This window comes from Hesperophylax consimilis, chromosome 1 (genome assembly GCF_061612785.1).
Source record: "Hesperophylax consimilis isolate HC1 chromosome 1, BYU_Hcon_1.0, whole genome shotgun sequence".
NCBI classification, from domain to species: Eukaryota; Metazoa; Arthropoda; class Insecta; order Trichoptera; family Limnephilidae; genus Hesperophylax; species Hesperophylax consimilis.
This window is the reverse complement of record NC_142836.1, coordinates 7,807,518-7,824,777: the sequence shown is the minus strand read 5'-3', so window position 1 is coordinate 7,824,777 and position 17,260 is coordinate 7,807,518.

Sequence of the window (17,260 nt, the reverse complement as noted above, 5' to 3'; positions counted from 1 at the left end):
ATATATTTATTTCTAAGCTCACCTTTTTAACTCAATAATATTCCAGCTTGTATTTTGTTTACCTGTTGCTTTAGTGGTAAGCGTCGAGTGAGGTCGCGCGTTCAAAGCGTTTAACGTCAATCAATTCGTGCAGGAGATGGTGTGATGTCTATGGGATATCATAAATATTAATTTTAGGTTCAAACTCATCTTTAAAGTGACCGTTTAGTTTTATAACCCCTAATTGAATTACACGGTTCATATGTGACGAATATCGAATTTCAACCACATGCAAGATAATCTTGTCAGCAATTTTTCACAGAGTAAGTTAGCGCGTTGTTACATGGTAACTCAAAACAGTAAAAATCGGTGCGTTGGGACACAACTGGTAGACAGATGAGCCAAAAATGGTGAAATACTTCTGTTAAGTTTTCAGGTCTCTTCAATAAAAATACTCGTTTGAACTTAAATGTGTTTGATTTTACAATGGAACAATCACATGATGATTTCACATATCTTCACTCAGGACGGGTTGTTTTAGATAATTTGAACAATTCTTCAAATTTTAATTAATTAATTTTCAAGTTCTTTGTAAAAGTTATTTTCAACTTCTGTTATTATTTCAGTTCTGTCAAGTAACTGGCCTATAATGATATAATAACAGAACTTGAATAGAACATTCACAAAATTGTTCAAATTCTATGAAACAACCCTTCATTCAACACAAAATTCTGAAGGAACCGGCTTGCTCGGAATTTGGTGTTGGAAGAAGGAAGATTTTAACAAACATATCTGTTTTATTAAAAAAATATGACTTGATGTTTTTCAAAGAAAGAAAAAATAATTTTACCTTGTGAACATTGAGTATAACTCTACCTTACCATCAACTGAAAAATTGTGATTTGTGCAAAAGAAAACTGATTTAGACAAGTTTAAAACCTAAAAAAGCTTAAGACTTAGGACGGGTTGTTTCAGAAAATTTTGAGAGTTTTCAAATTTAAAAGTTAATTTTCAAATTCTGTGAAAGTTCTGTTATTATTTAAGTTTTGTCAAGTAACTGGCCTATAATTATATAATAACAGAACTTAAATAGGAGATTCACAGAACTCGAAAATGAACGTTGAAATTTGATGAATTGTTGAAATTCTATGAAACAACCCATCAGCAGAGTAGAACCCACCAGCAGTAACGATTGTATTGAACAATATTTTGAAATCCTTAATAATGTCGCTGTGCTGCATTCAAATTACCCACAGGGACCAATCAAACTACCCCTAGAGACCGATCGTATACGGCGTTCGCTTGTTTACGTATTTATCTATTGCTTCAATAGCTGTAAGTTTATCGTATTTGGTCATCAGTGAGAAGGGGTAGTGGTAGGAATGCGGGACACGATAATAAACCTCGGAGAATGTTTTCCTAAGGGAATCCTGTATTTTTCCAGATTCCCACATCAAAGAAAACTAGATTAACACGCCGTCACCATAATTCATCATTCAACTTAATGTATCTTATTAATTAAAAATACATACACCTATTATAAATTGTGGATAACACTACCCTCTCCACATTCAGAAAAGAGATCATACATCTTTACTTATCTGTTAAAATACATTGCGTCTTTGGACGACAATGACGACATGTTACAATACATTGCGTTCTTGGACGACAATGACGACATGTAAAAATACACATTGCGTCCTTGGCCGACAATGACGACATGTTAAAATACACATTATTCGGTCGTTTTGGCATTATAAGTAACTTGACCGGTCAATAGTTGATTTGACATCTCGTTTGGGTCCTATCCAGGCGTAATGTATTCAATTCCTGGGCTGGTTAAGTCCTCCATCACAACACAAGCAACATTTTCCGCTAACTATGGTGGTAGTAGGAGATTTTAAAATATTGTCAAGTTATCCGTAACCCGGGAATGTTGGTCTTTCTTTAAAAGAAAAACATATATCTAAGACTAGAGGACAAATCTGACAGGACGGGTTTTGAGTTATCACGTGATCAAGTCAGTGCTTTCGTGCAACAACTGTTTGCAAATGGCAGCGACCCTTGTTGATACTCGTTGTTACATCTTATTTGTTTGTTATTTTACCACAAGCATATAAAATTGAGTAATTGTATTATTTTAAACAGTAAAATTTACATAGCAACAGCACTGACTTCATAATTTGACAGTCGAGGGTCTAGGACTGTACTCTAGTCGGCTGCGTAACTTATTCAAATTAGGTCACAACGCTTACATAACACATTTAATAAAACCTGCTACAATGATTAATTTTCTTTTCTCTGCAATTAACTTACCAGGATGCGACATGTACAATCTTGTTGTTCAGTTATTTCTACGTATTATGAAAAAAAAAAAATATTTGCCTCCTTGTACTACCAAGAAGCAATCTGCTATAAAAAAGTACATGAAAAATAATCATATAGGTGAAATGTAAAATATTCCGTTCATTATAGTAAATAATTTTGAAAACATGTAGCTGCATGTCCGTGCAATAATAACATCTCCCATAAGCAGTGAATTACCGTTGTTATTATCCCAATGGGTCATTATGCCGCTCGCAACTTGCAAGTGGAGCAAGTATTTACGTACATATCGGGAATACGCTTGAAGGTTGATACGTCGATAGTACGCAGAGGAAATGGACTTCAAGCAAATCCCTCGCGTGGATGCTAGAAGGATTCTGAGTGCAACTAAAATTATGTATAGTTTATTGACCCAGTTGTGTAAATTGAAATGTGTGTATTAACATTTTGAGTGTAATGCTACGTATATATACGCGAGCCGAACTGCCGAACGAAACAACCGCAAAGGGCGCTAAACACAGCTTTCAGTTGCTTCGTTCCTTTTACGTAATTCGTGGCTCGGTTCGCGTTCGGTTCGCATTTCGGTTCGCAAATGTATACGAAGGCAAATAACATACCATAGGATACCAAGGCAAAAAACAATGTATTATTATGTGAAAAAGAGTAAAATTTTAAGGTCTATTATTTTTTTTAAGTTCATAAAATTTTAAATTATTTATTTGTTTAAAGGTAGCGAACTTCGTGGTATCATATCCCCTTGTAGGTGATTCACTACATAGGCCCCAAGAGGTTGCGTCTGCCTGGTATCTCTGAGTAATGGCTGCACGAGGCGAAATAACTTGATGTTTTAATTTTCTTTATGTTTATTACTATTGGTTTATTCCGCCATTAAAATGATGAGATGATACACATTATCGTGTAATTTAAATTGAACTACAACTTTCTCTAGAACAAACACTAATTTTAAATTTAAGAATGAACAGTCAAGTTTAATAATATTTGTGATGATACAAATTGTCGCGATTAGAATCTACTTAGCAAGTGTCTACAAAAACCTTTACTTCAATAAGTAAATAAGTATTTATTTATTTTATTTATTTATTTTATTTCTTTCTTTACATTGCATCTTTTTTTAAGTTAGAATTTTTAACCTCACTAGCCTGTGTTGAGGTTAATAATTTTACAAAAAATTAAAAAAATAGTACAAAGATTATAAGAGATTTAAAATAGTACAAATATAAAAAAAAAATACAGTATGTGGCAAGCCTACGCACGACGGAAGTGAAACTTTTATTATTCTTCTCTCTCTCTCTTTTCATTTCATTCTCTCTTTTTTTCTGTTTATTGACATATTTATAAGTAGCATATGATAAAAAAAAATTAAAAGTTATAAAAATATGGGATTCGAACCCGGGTCCTGCATAACGAGTGACGAACGCTCTGCCTCTAGACCGCGAGGAGAGATATTTCGCGCGACGCGGCGTTATCGGCCTTGATTAGTAATTTTAATGATTCAAAATAAAAATAATTAATCAAAATACCGAGCGACTCTACCGGCACGATTTGTAAGCTATATTTCCACCAAAATATCATATAGGTACCGTAAATTAAAGTAAAGGTAAATTAACAAATTTATGTAATTTTTTACTACTTTATTACAAATCGTTGATAAATAAAAATAATTAATCAAAATACCGAGCGACTCTACCGGCTCGATTTGTAAGCTATATTTCGACCAAAATATCATATCGGTACCGTAAAGTAAATTAAATTTAAATTAACAAATTTATCTAATTTTTTAGTACATTATTACAAATCGTTGATAAAAAAATTAAAAGTTATAAAAATATGGGATTCGAACCCGGGTCCTGCATAACGAGTGTCGAACGCTCTGCCTCTAGACCGCGGTTATTACGTATTCGACCAAAATATCATATAGTCAAAATATCTAAAAGTCGCAGCACGAGAGCATTTTATCACTTTTAAAAAAAATATTACTAAAAAAATCACAAAAAGAAAATACAAATCGTTGATAACAAAAAATTAAAAGGTATAAAAATATGGGATTCGAACCCGGGTCCTGCATAACGAGTATCGAACGCTCTGCCTCTAGACCGTGGTTATTACGTATTCGACCAAAATATCATATAGTCAAAATATCTAAAAGTCGCAGCACGAGAGCATTTTATCACTTTAAAAAAAAATATTATTAAAAAAATCACAAAACAAAAAAAAAATAGTTAAAGCGGGGATCGAAACTCGGTTCTTCACGACGACAATCGGGCGCTTTTCCTCTAGACCGCGAAGCTGAGTTTCGGGAGCGACCGAAAGTAGGTATATAATATTGGCTAGGCTCTTATAGCGAAATGATCACGGTTTTCGATGACGGTCATGAGTTGGTTTTACTCCGGTCCTCGAAATTGCATAACGCGCGTAAAGAAGTTTCACTTCAAAAATACATGTTACATTGTTGCACGAACCAGTAAAGTTTCCGCATTAGATACCTATTACAAAAAAAAACCATAAATGGTTAAAGAAAAACATAAAGTGGAAGTGATAGAAATAGTACATATTAAAAAACGCAAATTAGGTAGGTACTTATGTAGATAGATAAGGTAAAATTAAACTATAATACTAACTTACATTTGATTTATTTATTTGAGGAACATAAACAGTCTTAGTAATACAATATACATAAGAGGATAACAAAAAAACAGACCAATTATTAATGTTCACAGATAGATATTCAGAAACATAAAAATAACATGTAAACTAGAATATTAAATAAAAATAGAAAAAAAAAACAGAATAAAGCAGCAAATAAGAAAAATAATAATCCGAATGTAAATTCAACAAACGATAAACCTATAATATGCCTACCATAAACAGCAATACAATAATAATAAAATAATAATCAAAGATAAACAAAATGATCAAAAATAATGAAAGAAAATCGATACCCTGAGTATCTCAGTATCGCCCTGGTGAAGGACAACACGGAGAAAATGAAAATTGCTAATTTATTATAATCTCTTCAATTAATTGGTAATCCGGTTAAAAACGAGATTGCCGACCCGAATGAATTAACATTCATTTGCCAAAAGTTTATCAGGAAACCTGTTTATTTAATCGCTAATGCCTATGATCCCGTTTTTACAGGATTACCAAATGTTTTAAGAGATTCATAATAAATTGGCAATATTAATTTTTTTCCGTGCACCATTCAGAATTTAAATGTTGATGGAAATGACGTTAGTCGTGTTTGGTTACCAAATCCGAATAGACATATGCTTCCAAATTTCTAATTTGTTAATTTCTTCCCTTGGCCACTAATTTCAACCTCACAACGTACCCCAATTGAGGATACTGTATTGCTACTGGCTCTAGACTGTTATGAGCAGTTGTAAAATATTACACATAAAAAGATGGTTCGTAATTGACCTTTTGATTTTTTTTCCTAATGTGCATTAGAAAACTGACTTGAGGAAAAGATTTTATTGTATTTGGGCGCCGTCCTTCTGAAAAATGAATGTTGTGTATAGTTAAAACAGCCGCCATTAAAAGTTAACTATTGAATGTAAAAAAACGTAACAAAACGTAACAACGTAAACAAAAGTATTTGATTAAAAAACAACAATTACTAACAAAACAGATATATACGCACCCGAATAAATCTGTTATTCTGTACACATAATTTTAAAGCTTATGTGCATGGTAATATTCCCAAAATGAATTAAGTTAAAAAATACATATTCTACGAACCTCTATTTCTATATCTATATGTGTGTTTGTGTATTTCCATTTTGTATATATATATATAGATAGATAGAAGATTTAGGAAAATGCAGCAGTGTTAAATAATTTGTTCGGGTGAATATATTTCTTTGGTACTAATTGTTTCATAAATGTATGTGTAGGTACTTTTAATGGCGGTTGTTCAAATGTATTTGAAATTCTAGGCTGTTCTACCAACCTTTCGAAAAAATCAAATTTAATAAACAAAATTTAAAAATGTGTACAATGAATTTGCACTTTAAACAAATATTTATTGTTCTTAACAAACACTTGATAAAAGGAAATATACTGAAACTGTTCAAATAGGACTAGCCTGTCCCCGCAAATGAAATATATTTATAACTTCAACAAGTTTTTAGTGTTTCACAAAACACAATCAGTCCACATACTATTAAATGTATCAATAATGGTTATAGTACTACTTACTAACTGTATCGCACTTCAACTGACTTGAAATTAAATAGAAATAGTTTACAGAATCATAGAAGTTAGTTGATAGCAAGTTTACTCAATTATAAGCTTACAACGTACATAATAACAATAATAAATCTTTCATTCAATTTGATAATTTATTTGATGTCGGGCGATTTAAAAAAAAATTCGATACATATTTTGAACGCACGTATTTTAATACTGTTGTTATTATGTTACTAGAACAGACCCCTGAAAAATCACTGGATATTATTTTAGTAAATCTAGTTAGTTAGAAAACAACATTTAATTGGAAATGGAAAGCACAAATCCTTGAAAAATCACGAAATCTGACTTTTCTTAACAAGAAATAAGAAATTTAAATAATTAAATACAAAATAGAATTAAAATACTTACAGGTAGGTCTGAATTCTTGACAAAACAGTTACAATTTTGTATATTATAATTTAAAATATTTTCCCTTAAATATTATATTACATTGGTACCTTATCGCTTGCCTGAATTATTGACACAATCAGTTCCATTTTTGAAAAGACACTTTAATTCAAAACAAATTCAAGTCCATTGAACCATAGTTAAAATCACTTACAGACAGACCCACAACGGAAATTAGTATTTTTGATTATATGTCTACACTTATTAGGGTGTTATTATTTTTAAATAATAGTTTGTGATTGATATTCTCAACATCGCATTGGTGAAAGACCATCATTACATCAGCACCGCTTAAAATGGCATTAGCAGTCTTTGGTGACCAGATCTGAATAGTCGGGAACTTCCTAAATTTCCTGACCCCGTCTTCCTGCATTCCCCATTTCATCTATACGACATATATTTAAATTATTTTTATTTTTAAATAAAAGGTTATTTGCAGGGTTAATCCCCAAGGGCTCGAGCCATCTGCGTGCGTTCTAAATAATAAAGTGCCTCAAACTATCCATTGCAAGGCATTTCCTATCTCGCAGCCATAAGTATTGTACCAGGAGCGTATCAGTGTCAAGCGGTAGGAAGAAAGGTCTGACGTATCGACCAGATATCGCTAAGTGAACTCCTTCGTTGCCTTTCACAATGCTCTGTTCTGCGTCCCTGGTAATAATATATACATACTAGGTATGGTGGCGAGTAGCAGCACACTTCCTAGTTGCAAAGAGATAACGCAACGAGAAGGTTTTAATGCCGTGTTTTCCTATCACGCACTTTTGATCGCCGGGGACAGATTTGTCGGTTTAATAATGACAGAGTTGACTGTTATGAATGCGATCATATTAATAACATTAAGATTTATTATATCATTGGTAATATTAAATTGACGAAAGAGAGAGCAGGAGTAGAAATGCTTTCGTCTACGCCCCGTTTAATAAAAAGAAAAAAAAATGTTTCTCTTTCTGCACTACACAGAAAATCGAGTCTTGTCTTGTACATTGCTATTTGGAGTTTGAATTTTTTAGTTCAAGTATAAATGATTTTAAAATTTTAACTATTTTCGCAAAAAGGCTTTGTGTAATATTTTCTATTGATATCACTTTAATGGTTCCATGATAACTCAACACACTTTTGCTAAGTGATATAAAGTCATTAGAAACGATGAAATTTTATTTATTTAAACCTAACCTAACCTAACCTACTTAACTCAGTTAATAAAGTTTTTGTTTCATCACTTTCCATGACTTTACATAACTTTTTAAAGATGTGATGAATTATCATTTTGATGATTGATGGAAAAATCAAAAATTATGTAAAAAAAAAATTAAAACTAGAAGTGTAAATAACGTCATTAAATATACAAACACTAAAAGTTTTTTATGGTTTGACTGAGGATTGAACCATCCTCCTCAGTGACTGGAGTCGAAAACTCTATCAACCTTCGCAAATGCCGATCGGGTAGGACCGAAGTTTTTTCGTATATTAACTGCTGTAATGTAATCCTTGTGAATGAGAATTGTCTACGATCAAATTTACACAACAATTGTTCGTAATATACAAAACCAACAACACGGATTTCTTCAAAAAAGATCAGTACTTACAAAACTTATTAAATTTTACGGAATATTTAACATGCAATATGGACAATAGAAACCAAGTAGATGTAATCTACACTGATTACTCTAAGGCCTTCGATAAGGTAAACCATTTCATTCTAATTCAAAAATTAAAACAATTAGGCATCCATGGTGACTTACTCCGGTGGCTCACTTCATACCTTTGGAGTAGACTTCAAAGTGTCTTAGTTGAGGGAACAAAGTCCAGCTTCTTCTCTGTGCCCTCCGGTGTACCTCAAGGTTCTCATTTGGGCCCATTATTATTTAATGTGTATATATGCGATATTCACAAATGTTTTTTACATGCTAATTACCTAGCATACGCAGATGATAAAAAAACATACTTAGTTATTAAATCAATCTACGACTGTATTAAACTTCAAGAGGACCTCAATCGTCTCTTTGTCTATTGCGAATTAAACAAACTTGTTATTAACATCGCAAAATGCAATAAAGTAACATTTACACGTAATAAAAATAAAATATCCTTTGTATACACACTAAACGGCACACACATCAATGAAGTAAAATATATCAGGGACCTTGGGGTAACACTGGATGATAAATTAAACTTTATCCAACACACTGATGGCATCATTAACAAAGCCAATAAAATGCTGGGATTTATAATTCGCATAGAAAAACCCTTCAACAACATAAACACTCTATATTTCCTTTACACCTCATATATTCGCCCGCACCTGGAACACTGTAAACCGATCTGGACTCCTTTATATCGAAAGAATAGAAAATATTCCTCCCATATCGAAAGAATAGAAAGAATTCAAAAAAAAAATTTAAAAAACATAAATTATAAACTAAACTTACACTTCTCAAATTATACCGAATCCATTAAATTTCATAATTTTAACTCCCTTCAAAAACGACGTCTAATTTTTGATCAAATCCTATTATTTAAAATCCTAAATAATGGTCTGGACTCACCAGAACATACCGATTTAATAAATTTTCATATTCCGTCTAGATCAACCCGACAATCTGATTTATTTTATCTACCCTCGTGTACAACAAACATTCGAAAAAATTCCCCAATTCCTCGTATATGTGCACAATATAAAACAAAATTTTACAGCATTGACATTTTTGGTAATAACCTAAAGAAATATCGATATGCGTACGATCGATTATTAATATGAGAGTATGGAATGTATCGGCAGCATCTCCTATCCTCTTCCTATTTTCCTCTTCCTCTCCCCTTCCTTTAACACCAAATTAATTTTAAGAAACTAAAACTTCATTTCTAATGCACTTTAACATAAGAAACTTCTGTGGCTTGACTTCAATTAACTTGTATATTTATATCTATCACTGCATATTATATAAAAGCTGTTTGTTTCTTACAAAATAAATAAATTAAAATAAATAAATAAATCCGATTTAGAATTAAAAATTAATACAACTTAATTAGTATTTGGATGCTAAGATATGCAATTTTATTAGTTTGGGCATGTTTTCAGAACATGGCTTCGCAACCTAGATTTAATTAAGTTGTTTTGTTGAGAAATCGCAAAACAAAACAATAATCTCGCTAACGAGACGCAACATTCCACTTTGTGCATCGATTTCCTCATTATAAAAATAAACGCCAAGTGTGTAAATGAAACCAATACCTTTTCAATCTTATTGTTCCAACAGTTTGTTCTACAGTTTAAGCTTTGATTCTGAGCGGACGTAATATTCAATTTAATATAGTCCCTTTTTCGCTTGCATTATTTGCTCCACTTCGACCGAAAGGGGCATAAAAAGCCAAGGAACACCGATATATACTGAATAAAATTGATTCATTTTTATTTAAATTTAAATTTAGTGACAGATCAAACAGGGATACGATCACGACATACGAATACGTTGTTTACGTATTTTATTCTCTCGATAAAATGAGATATTCATGGGTTTCGGTGCTTTTTCTGTTTATATTTCATAAGTAGGTACAATAATACAATATAGGTAGTTTTTTATTAAGATTACATAAAAGAAATGTGAAATTAAAGCTCAATAATAACCAATACTCATAAAAATATATTTTTTATATTTTCCTGTACATTTATTAATAACTTGTATAAAAGTCTTACAAATATTTCCTGTAAGTGAATATGCATTGTATATTGTGCCCTATGGACTCCAAAACTACTGGACGGAAAACTTCAAAAATTTTGTTCTTATTAGTGCCAAGAGGGTTTAGATAGTAGTTTAGATTTTGGTCGGGGACGCACAAGGAAGACTATTACGCATTTTCTCTGCTCAGGAATGAGATACGGAGTCGAATTAAAGTCGATATAATGTAAATTTTCTAAAATAACAATGTGGTATGCAATAGTGAATGGTAGAAAATAACAATGTGGTATGCAATAGTGAATGGTAGAAAATAACAATGTGGTATGCAATAGTGAATGGTAGAAAATAACAATGTGGTATGCAATAGTGAATGGTAGAAAATAACAATGTGGTATGCAATAGTGAATGGTAGAAAATAACAATGTGGTATGCAATAGTGAATGGTAGAAAATAACAATGTGGTATGCAATAGCGAATGGTAGAAAATAACAATGTGGTATGCAATAGTGAATGGTAGAAAATAACAATGTGGTATGCAATAGTGAATGGTAGAAAAAGTCGGAGATGCCCGAGGAACACTTGTTTTTCAACTCAAATGAGATATGCAATCTAATTATAGTAAATGTAATATAGTTTTTAACAGTAAAAATGTGGATTCATATTATGACATTACAAAGACTAGAATCATATAATTATTTATAGTAACGAAGAAAAAGGTGTGAGCCCAGTGTATGATCTGGAAGTGAACGGTTGAAGAAATCGAGGACGCCCTAAGAAGACATGGCACGATCTAGTGAAAAATGTATATAATACAATAAGAGCTTTAAAATGCACCCAGTTGACAGGCACATTTGAAACCACAACCTTAAAACTTTACCCCAAATAATTCATAAGTCCCCGAGCAACTCCGGGTAAACGTCAGCTTGTAAGAAATAAAATAAAACTTCGTTACATACAAAAAATCCTTTCCCTTTTAAACCTTTTTCATGTAATAAGCTTGGGTACATTTTTTAGTGACACTTGCAAAAAACCAAAGAATTTTGAGCTGTAAAATTCAGCTCCGACGTTCGTAGTTGGTTGCAAAAACATGTCATTCATTCATTTGGCTCAAACGCTTACTCAAGTTATCGCACCACTTCAGAGTGAATTTTCTCTATACCCTTTTCACAGACAGTTATAATCTCTAGTTAACCTAATAAATAACGTTCACTTCGACAGAAAATCGATTTCTAAGGCACACCAGTTTGCATAAATTATCGGCGCGCTTTAATTAAGTTATAAAGTGTGGAAGTAGCTCGAAGTTACAACGACAGAGAGCATATTACAGGAATAATCTTCCTTTAATGGAAAACGTCAACGTTGAATCGTTAAAACCTAAAGCGAAAACCGTAAATATTAAGTAATTGTATCGTACTGGTTATACTTTTAGAAGCAAAACAAGTAATCCCGTCTTCTTAGGATTTCATATATCCACCGCCTTATCAACTTATCAGCATCGACTTAACCGCGAACATTCCAATTAAACTGTGATATCAAGAGGTATAAATGGATTCATTTGATACCAAGACGTAGTAGGAGTTTGTACAGAAGTTCTATTAAATGAATTAACCACTCAGTTTTGAATATTTTGTAACGCATCCGTTCACTAATAATTATGCACGTAGAAAAATGAGTGTTGCTGATTTATCAAAACCCTGTTAACACGTTCACGGCGAGCCGTGGCAAGTTCCATTAAATGAATTAACCATTCAGTTCTGAATATTTTGTAACGCATTAACTCACTAATATTATGCGTAGAAAAATGATTGTCGCTGATTTATTAAAACCCTGTTAACACATTCAATTGGGAAGTGAATGGCTTGGAAAACTTCAAGCACTGGGAAAACATACAAATAACAAGTCGCTACAGTTGTCGGATTTACACTGAGTATTGAATAATAATAAAAATATAAAATAATTTCTCGAGAATAAAATAGTTTCTCGACACATTCGAACTCCGCAAAATGGTGAAGTTGGCAGTGAACCTGTTAAAAAAGGGACTGCGTATAAATAAGTCACGACAGTTGCCAGATTTACACTGAGCATTGAAAGTTGTATTGACGCACACGCCAATTGTGCGGAGTGTCTCGAGACATTCGAACTCCGCCAAATGGCGAAGTTGGCAGTAAACCTGTTAATAAACTTTTAAAACATTCATAATATATTGGAACACGTGTTCATGCACCTTCGTTTTTTCTGGTATTATAGGATGACGAAATGCAAACATATATTATTTTATTAACACGTATTCCAACGTCGCGATAACACATTCGTGTTTTACTGAAAGCTTTTTAGGAAACCCTTAATTCATTTGTTAAAGGCCTGCAATTACGAATAATTTTAAGAGATTTTTAATAAATTAGCAATATTTCGTTGTTCAAGAAGTTTTATCAGTAAGTTTTTTTCGTGTGTGTACAAATACTTTATCAAGAAGGCACAAATACCAACGGTCATTTTACATATGTTTTTAATATTAAAAATTAAATGTTTTACAAATATTCGCTAAAATAACTCAAAGTAATCACATCAGCAATGGATTGCTACATTCCCTTCTCCGTCAAATCCTCTGGAGCGGGCACAAAACCGTGGTTTGACCATCGCTGTGCTGAAGCTGTCAGACTCAAAAATACGGCTTTTAATGCACTCCGGAAGATTAGCTCCATGAATAACCTTTCGGAATACCGAAAACGGGCAAGGGATTGTAAGAGAGTTCTAAATAGAGCTAAGAGCGATCACGACCAGAGAATTGCGAAAAAGCTGGCTGACTGCCCCACTGGTAGCCGTGCTTTCTGGTCACTCGCTAGCTCGATCGGAAGAAATTTCTGCAGAACCACTTTCCCACCTCTGACCAAGCCTGATGGTCGGCTGGCTAACTCGGCCCGCGAGAAAGCTGAATTATTAGCCAAAATTTTCGCGGAAAACTCAACTCTTCAAGATAACGGAGAGACTCCCCCTTCCATTCCGCACTGCGGTTTTCAAATGGAGGAACCGAAGATCCGGAACAGAGAGGTTCTCCGAGTCTTGAACGAGCTGAAAGTCGACAAAGCCAGTGGGCCGGACGGAATACCTGCCTTGGTCCTCAAGAGGTGTTCTGCAGAAATGACTCCAGTGCTCGCGAAATTATTTAGGCTCTCTCTCAAAGGTGGAAAGGTGCCAGATCTTTGGAAAAAGGCAATCGTCCACCCAATCCCAAAAAAGGGGGACCGTTCCGACCCTTCTAACTACCGCCCCATAGCCATCACTTCCATACTCTCGAAGGTATTAGAAAGGGTGGTTAACAACAAATTGCTCACATATCTCGAGAATAACAATATCCTAAGCGATCGGCAATATGGATTTCGTCGAAACCGATCGTGTGGCGATCTACTCGGATATGTAACGCATATTTGGGGGCGGTACATGGAACGTTTTGGTGAAACCCAAACCGTTGGGTTGGATATCTCCAAAGCCTTTGACAGAGTCTGGCACCGGGCGCTTATCGGAAAATTACCATCGTATAGGATCCACCCAACCCTGCATAGTTGGATTGCGGACTTTCTGAGGGGAAGAACAATTCAAACCGTGGTTGACGGCTCTTCTTCCTCACCGCGCCAAATCAATGCGGGGGTGCCACAAGGATATGTGCTGTCTCCGACGCTGTTTTTATTACATCAACGATCTCGTTGAATGTGCACCAATTCACTGCTACGCTGATGACAGCACCGTTCACGAGGGTTATCTTTTTGACAGGCCCCCTTCCACCTATGATGTCCGAACAGCTCGGGAAGTTTTGAAGCGAAAAATTGACCACCACCTAGAGATGGTTCGTGCCTGGGGTAAGGCCAACTTGGTCAGTTTCAACGTCTCAAAAACCCAAGCGTGTCTGATTTCGGCAAAGAGGGAGATCAATGACTGTCTGGTGCAATTTGATGGGAGCACTCTCCCCAATAAAGACTCCATTGAAATGCTTGGAGTTACTATATCAGACCAGCTCAAGTATCGGGGATCCATAGAAGCCCGAGTAAATCAGGCCTCCAAAAAGTTGGGCGTCTTGTACAGGGCTAGGAGATTCTTCAACAGTGACCAGCTGCTGACCCTGTACAAGTCTCAAGTCCGCCCAACTATTGAATTTGGGAGCCATCTTTGGGCTGGTGCCCCAAAATACTTGATAAACCTGCTTGAGTCTGTGCAAAGGAGAGCGATCCGTCTGATTGACAATCCTTTGTTAACAGACCGATTGCCTTCTCTGATGCATAGACGCAATGTAGGCATGCTGTGTCTGTTCTACAGGTATTTCAATGGAGCCTGATCCAAGGAGCTAGCAGCATTGATTCCTGATGCACCGGTGCACGTGCGCGAAACTCGACGGACACGAACTGAACACCCGTTCACGGTTGACGTTGGCTTCATGAGAACGGGCCGTTTTTACGACTCGTTTTTGTGTAAGTCGGCTCGTATGTGGAACGAGCTACCGGCATCTGTTTTTCCTCCCTCCTATAATCCGAGCCTCTTCAAGGCCCGCATTAACAAATCCCTTCCTACAGCCCCTACCTTACTCCGCCTCACAACGCCGCCCAACCGGGTGGTGACATAGTTCTCCTGTCTGTGCACTGCACAGGCAGGGACACTCTTGTGAGGTGTCACATAAAAAAAAAAAAAAAAGAAAAGCATTCTACCTACTAAAGGAAAAAATGGGAAAGAATCAGGAAAGTGACAATTTAAGGGATTAAATATTTTTAGAATATAACCGTGAACTGGACAGGCAAGTGCTCAATGGGGCTGCACAGTCATTGAGAAAGCTAGTAAGACTATAAACTTTTAACGCCAACGGGAGCGGTCGACAGCTCTGACCGTTTATCCGAGCTATGGCGGTTTATCCCTTATCCGCGAAATAATTCAATATATACTAGTGTTTCATTCAACAATTACTGCTTATTACGTCCCGTTGGCGTCATGTATCTTTTATCAGGAGATTTTTCAATATGGATGAGTGTTTCAGGCTAATAATTATTGCTTATAAAATAATTGTTACCCTTTGTGCTATGCATAAAAAATCTTGTCTTAAACATTAGTTTACCAAAAAATAATAATTAATAAACTTTTAATATTAACAGGACTCGACTACAGGAGAAATATGCATCTGTTGGGAGCCAATTTTTTTTTTTTAAAAGTCCAGAGGTAAATAATTTCCTTCTGTCATCTTTTGGGATACTGTGCACAAAAAAATGACCGCAGCTGCATGAAAACGTGTTCCGATATATTCTGAATTTGCCGATTTGTTATAATCGCGTTTTTAACACGATTTTAGCAATACTATTTTTTTTCGTGTGTTCAGAGTGTCATTTTAAGAGAAAGAAGGAGAGAAAGTTTCGAGAAAGAAAATTTTTGATGGTGAGTATTGAGTAGAAATCTAGAGGTAAGTGTATCCAGTACTGACGTATGGATTAGGGCGGAGTGAAAAAACTTTTTTTCAAATTTCGTGTTTCCTATATTACCAATGGGTGCCTTGGTAGTACCCTATAAAGTACACAAAATATCATCAAATTCCAACTTCATCTTCAGGTGGCGCACTGACCCTAAAGTTCTACAAAAAATTGTGTTTTTTCAGATTTTGTTAGTAAACAAGCACATCATCTAATCCAGCTTAAACGTCACAAAATGTATTTTAGTTTTAGCCATCTAACTAACCTTTCTTCCCCCCACCCTTTGAGACTATTTTGCATAACAACAGATGCAGTTAATCAGTAATTAACAGACATTAGCGCGGAGTGCACGTTCGTTGGAACACCTGCGAAAACTTGATCGTGCTTTCTTTGTATGGTATGTTTGGGTATATTTCTAGGTATGTTTGGTGGCCCAGAAAAATGAAAAGACAATGTGTTGCCAACTTATTTGGATGTAATAAAGTATTATTTGTGGATTAGAAATGACTTGCAGTGGTTATCAAATGGAAAAGATCCTTCTGTTAAAGATATATGTGAAATAATTGCAATTGATCTAATTACATTGTAGAATAAAGCGTCTATTCCTATTGTAACTGAACGTCAAATTATAACTAAACTAACCCGGTATTATCACAAGTACAAATGCTTAAAGAAATGTCGAGTACCTAAAAAGAAAACTGAATTTTATGAAGATGCAACAAAAAAACTCTTTGATATTGCTGTTTGCAAGTGCATTTGTGTCGATTTTTGTAAATGTTTAGTGAAAATACCCAAGAAGGAGCTAGAATTCCTGCAAGATCAGAGAAGTAGCTGCAAAATGTATATCGGCTCAAAAGATATAGTGGCAACCAAGGCTTTGGAGCGTAGGCAATTACGACTGATGAGGCAAAATAAATTACTTCAAAAACAGACTGTTGAGAAACCTCTGAGCCCCTCACCAGAGACTTCAGAGACCTCGGATAATAGTGTAAGATTATCAGACAGCAATCAAGATCCAGACTTTTATACACTTTTTCCGGCATACTTCACGCCATCCACATCGAAATCACAAACAAATCAGATGAGGCATCGATTAAAAAATCTTGCCACTGCCTGTGACAGGACTGGTATCTCCGACAAATCAGCATCAACCATCGCCAGTGCAGTTCTTCA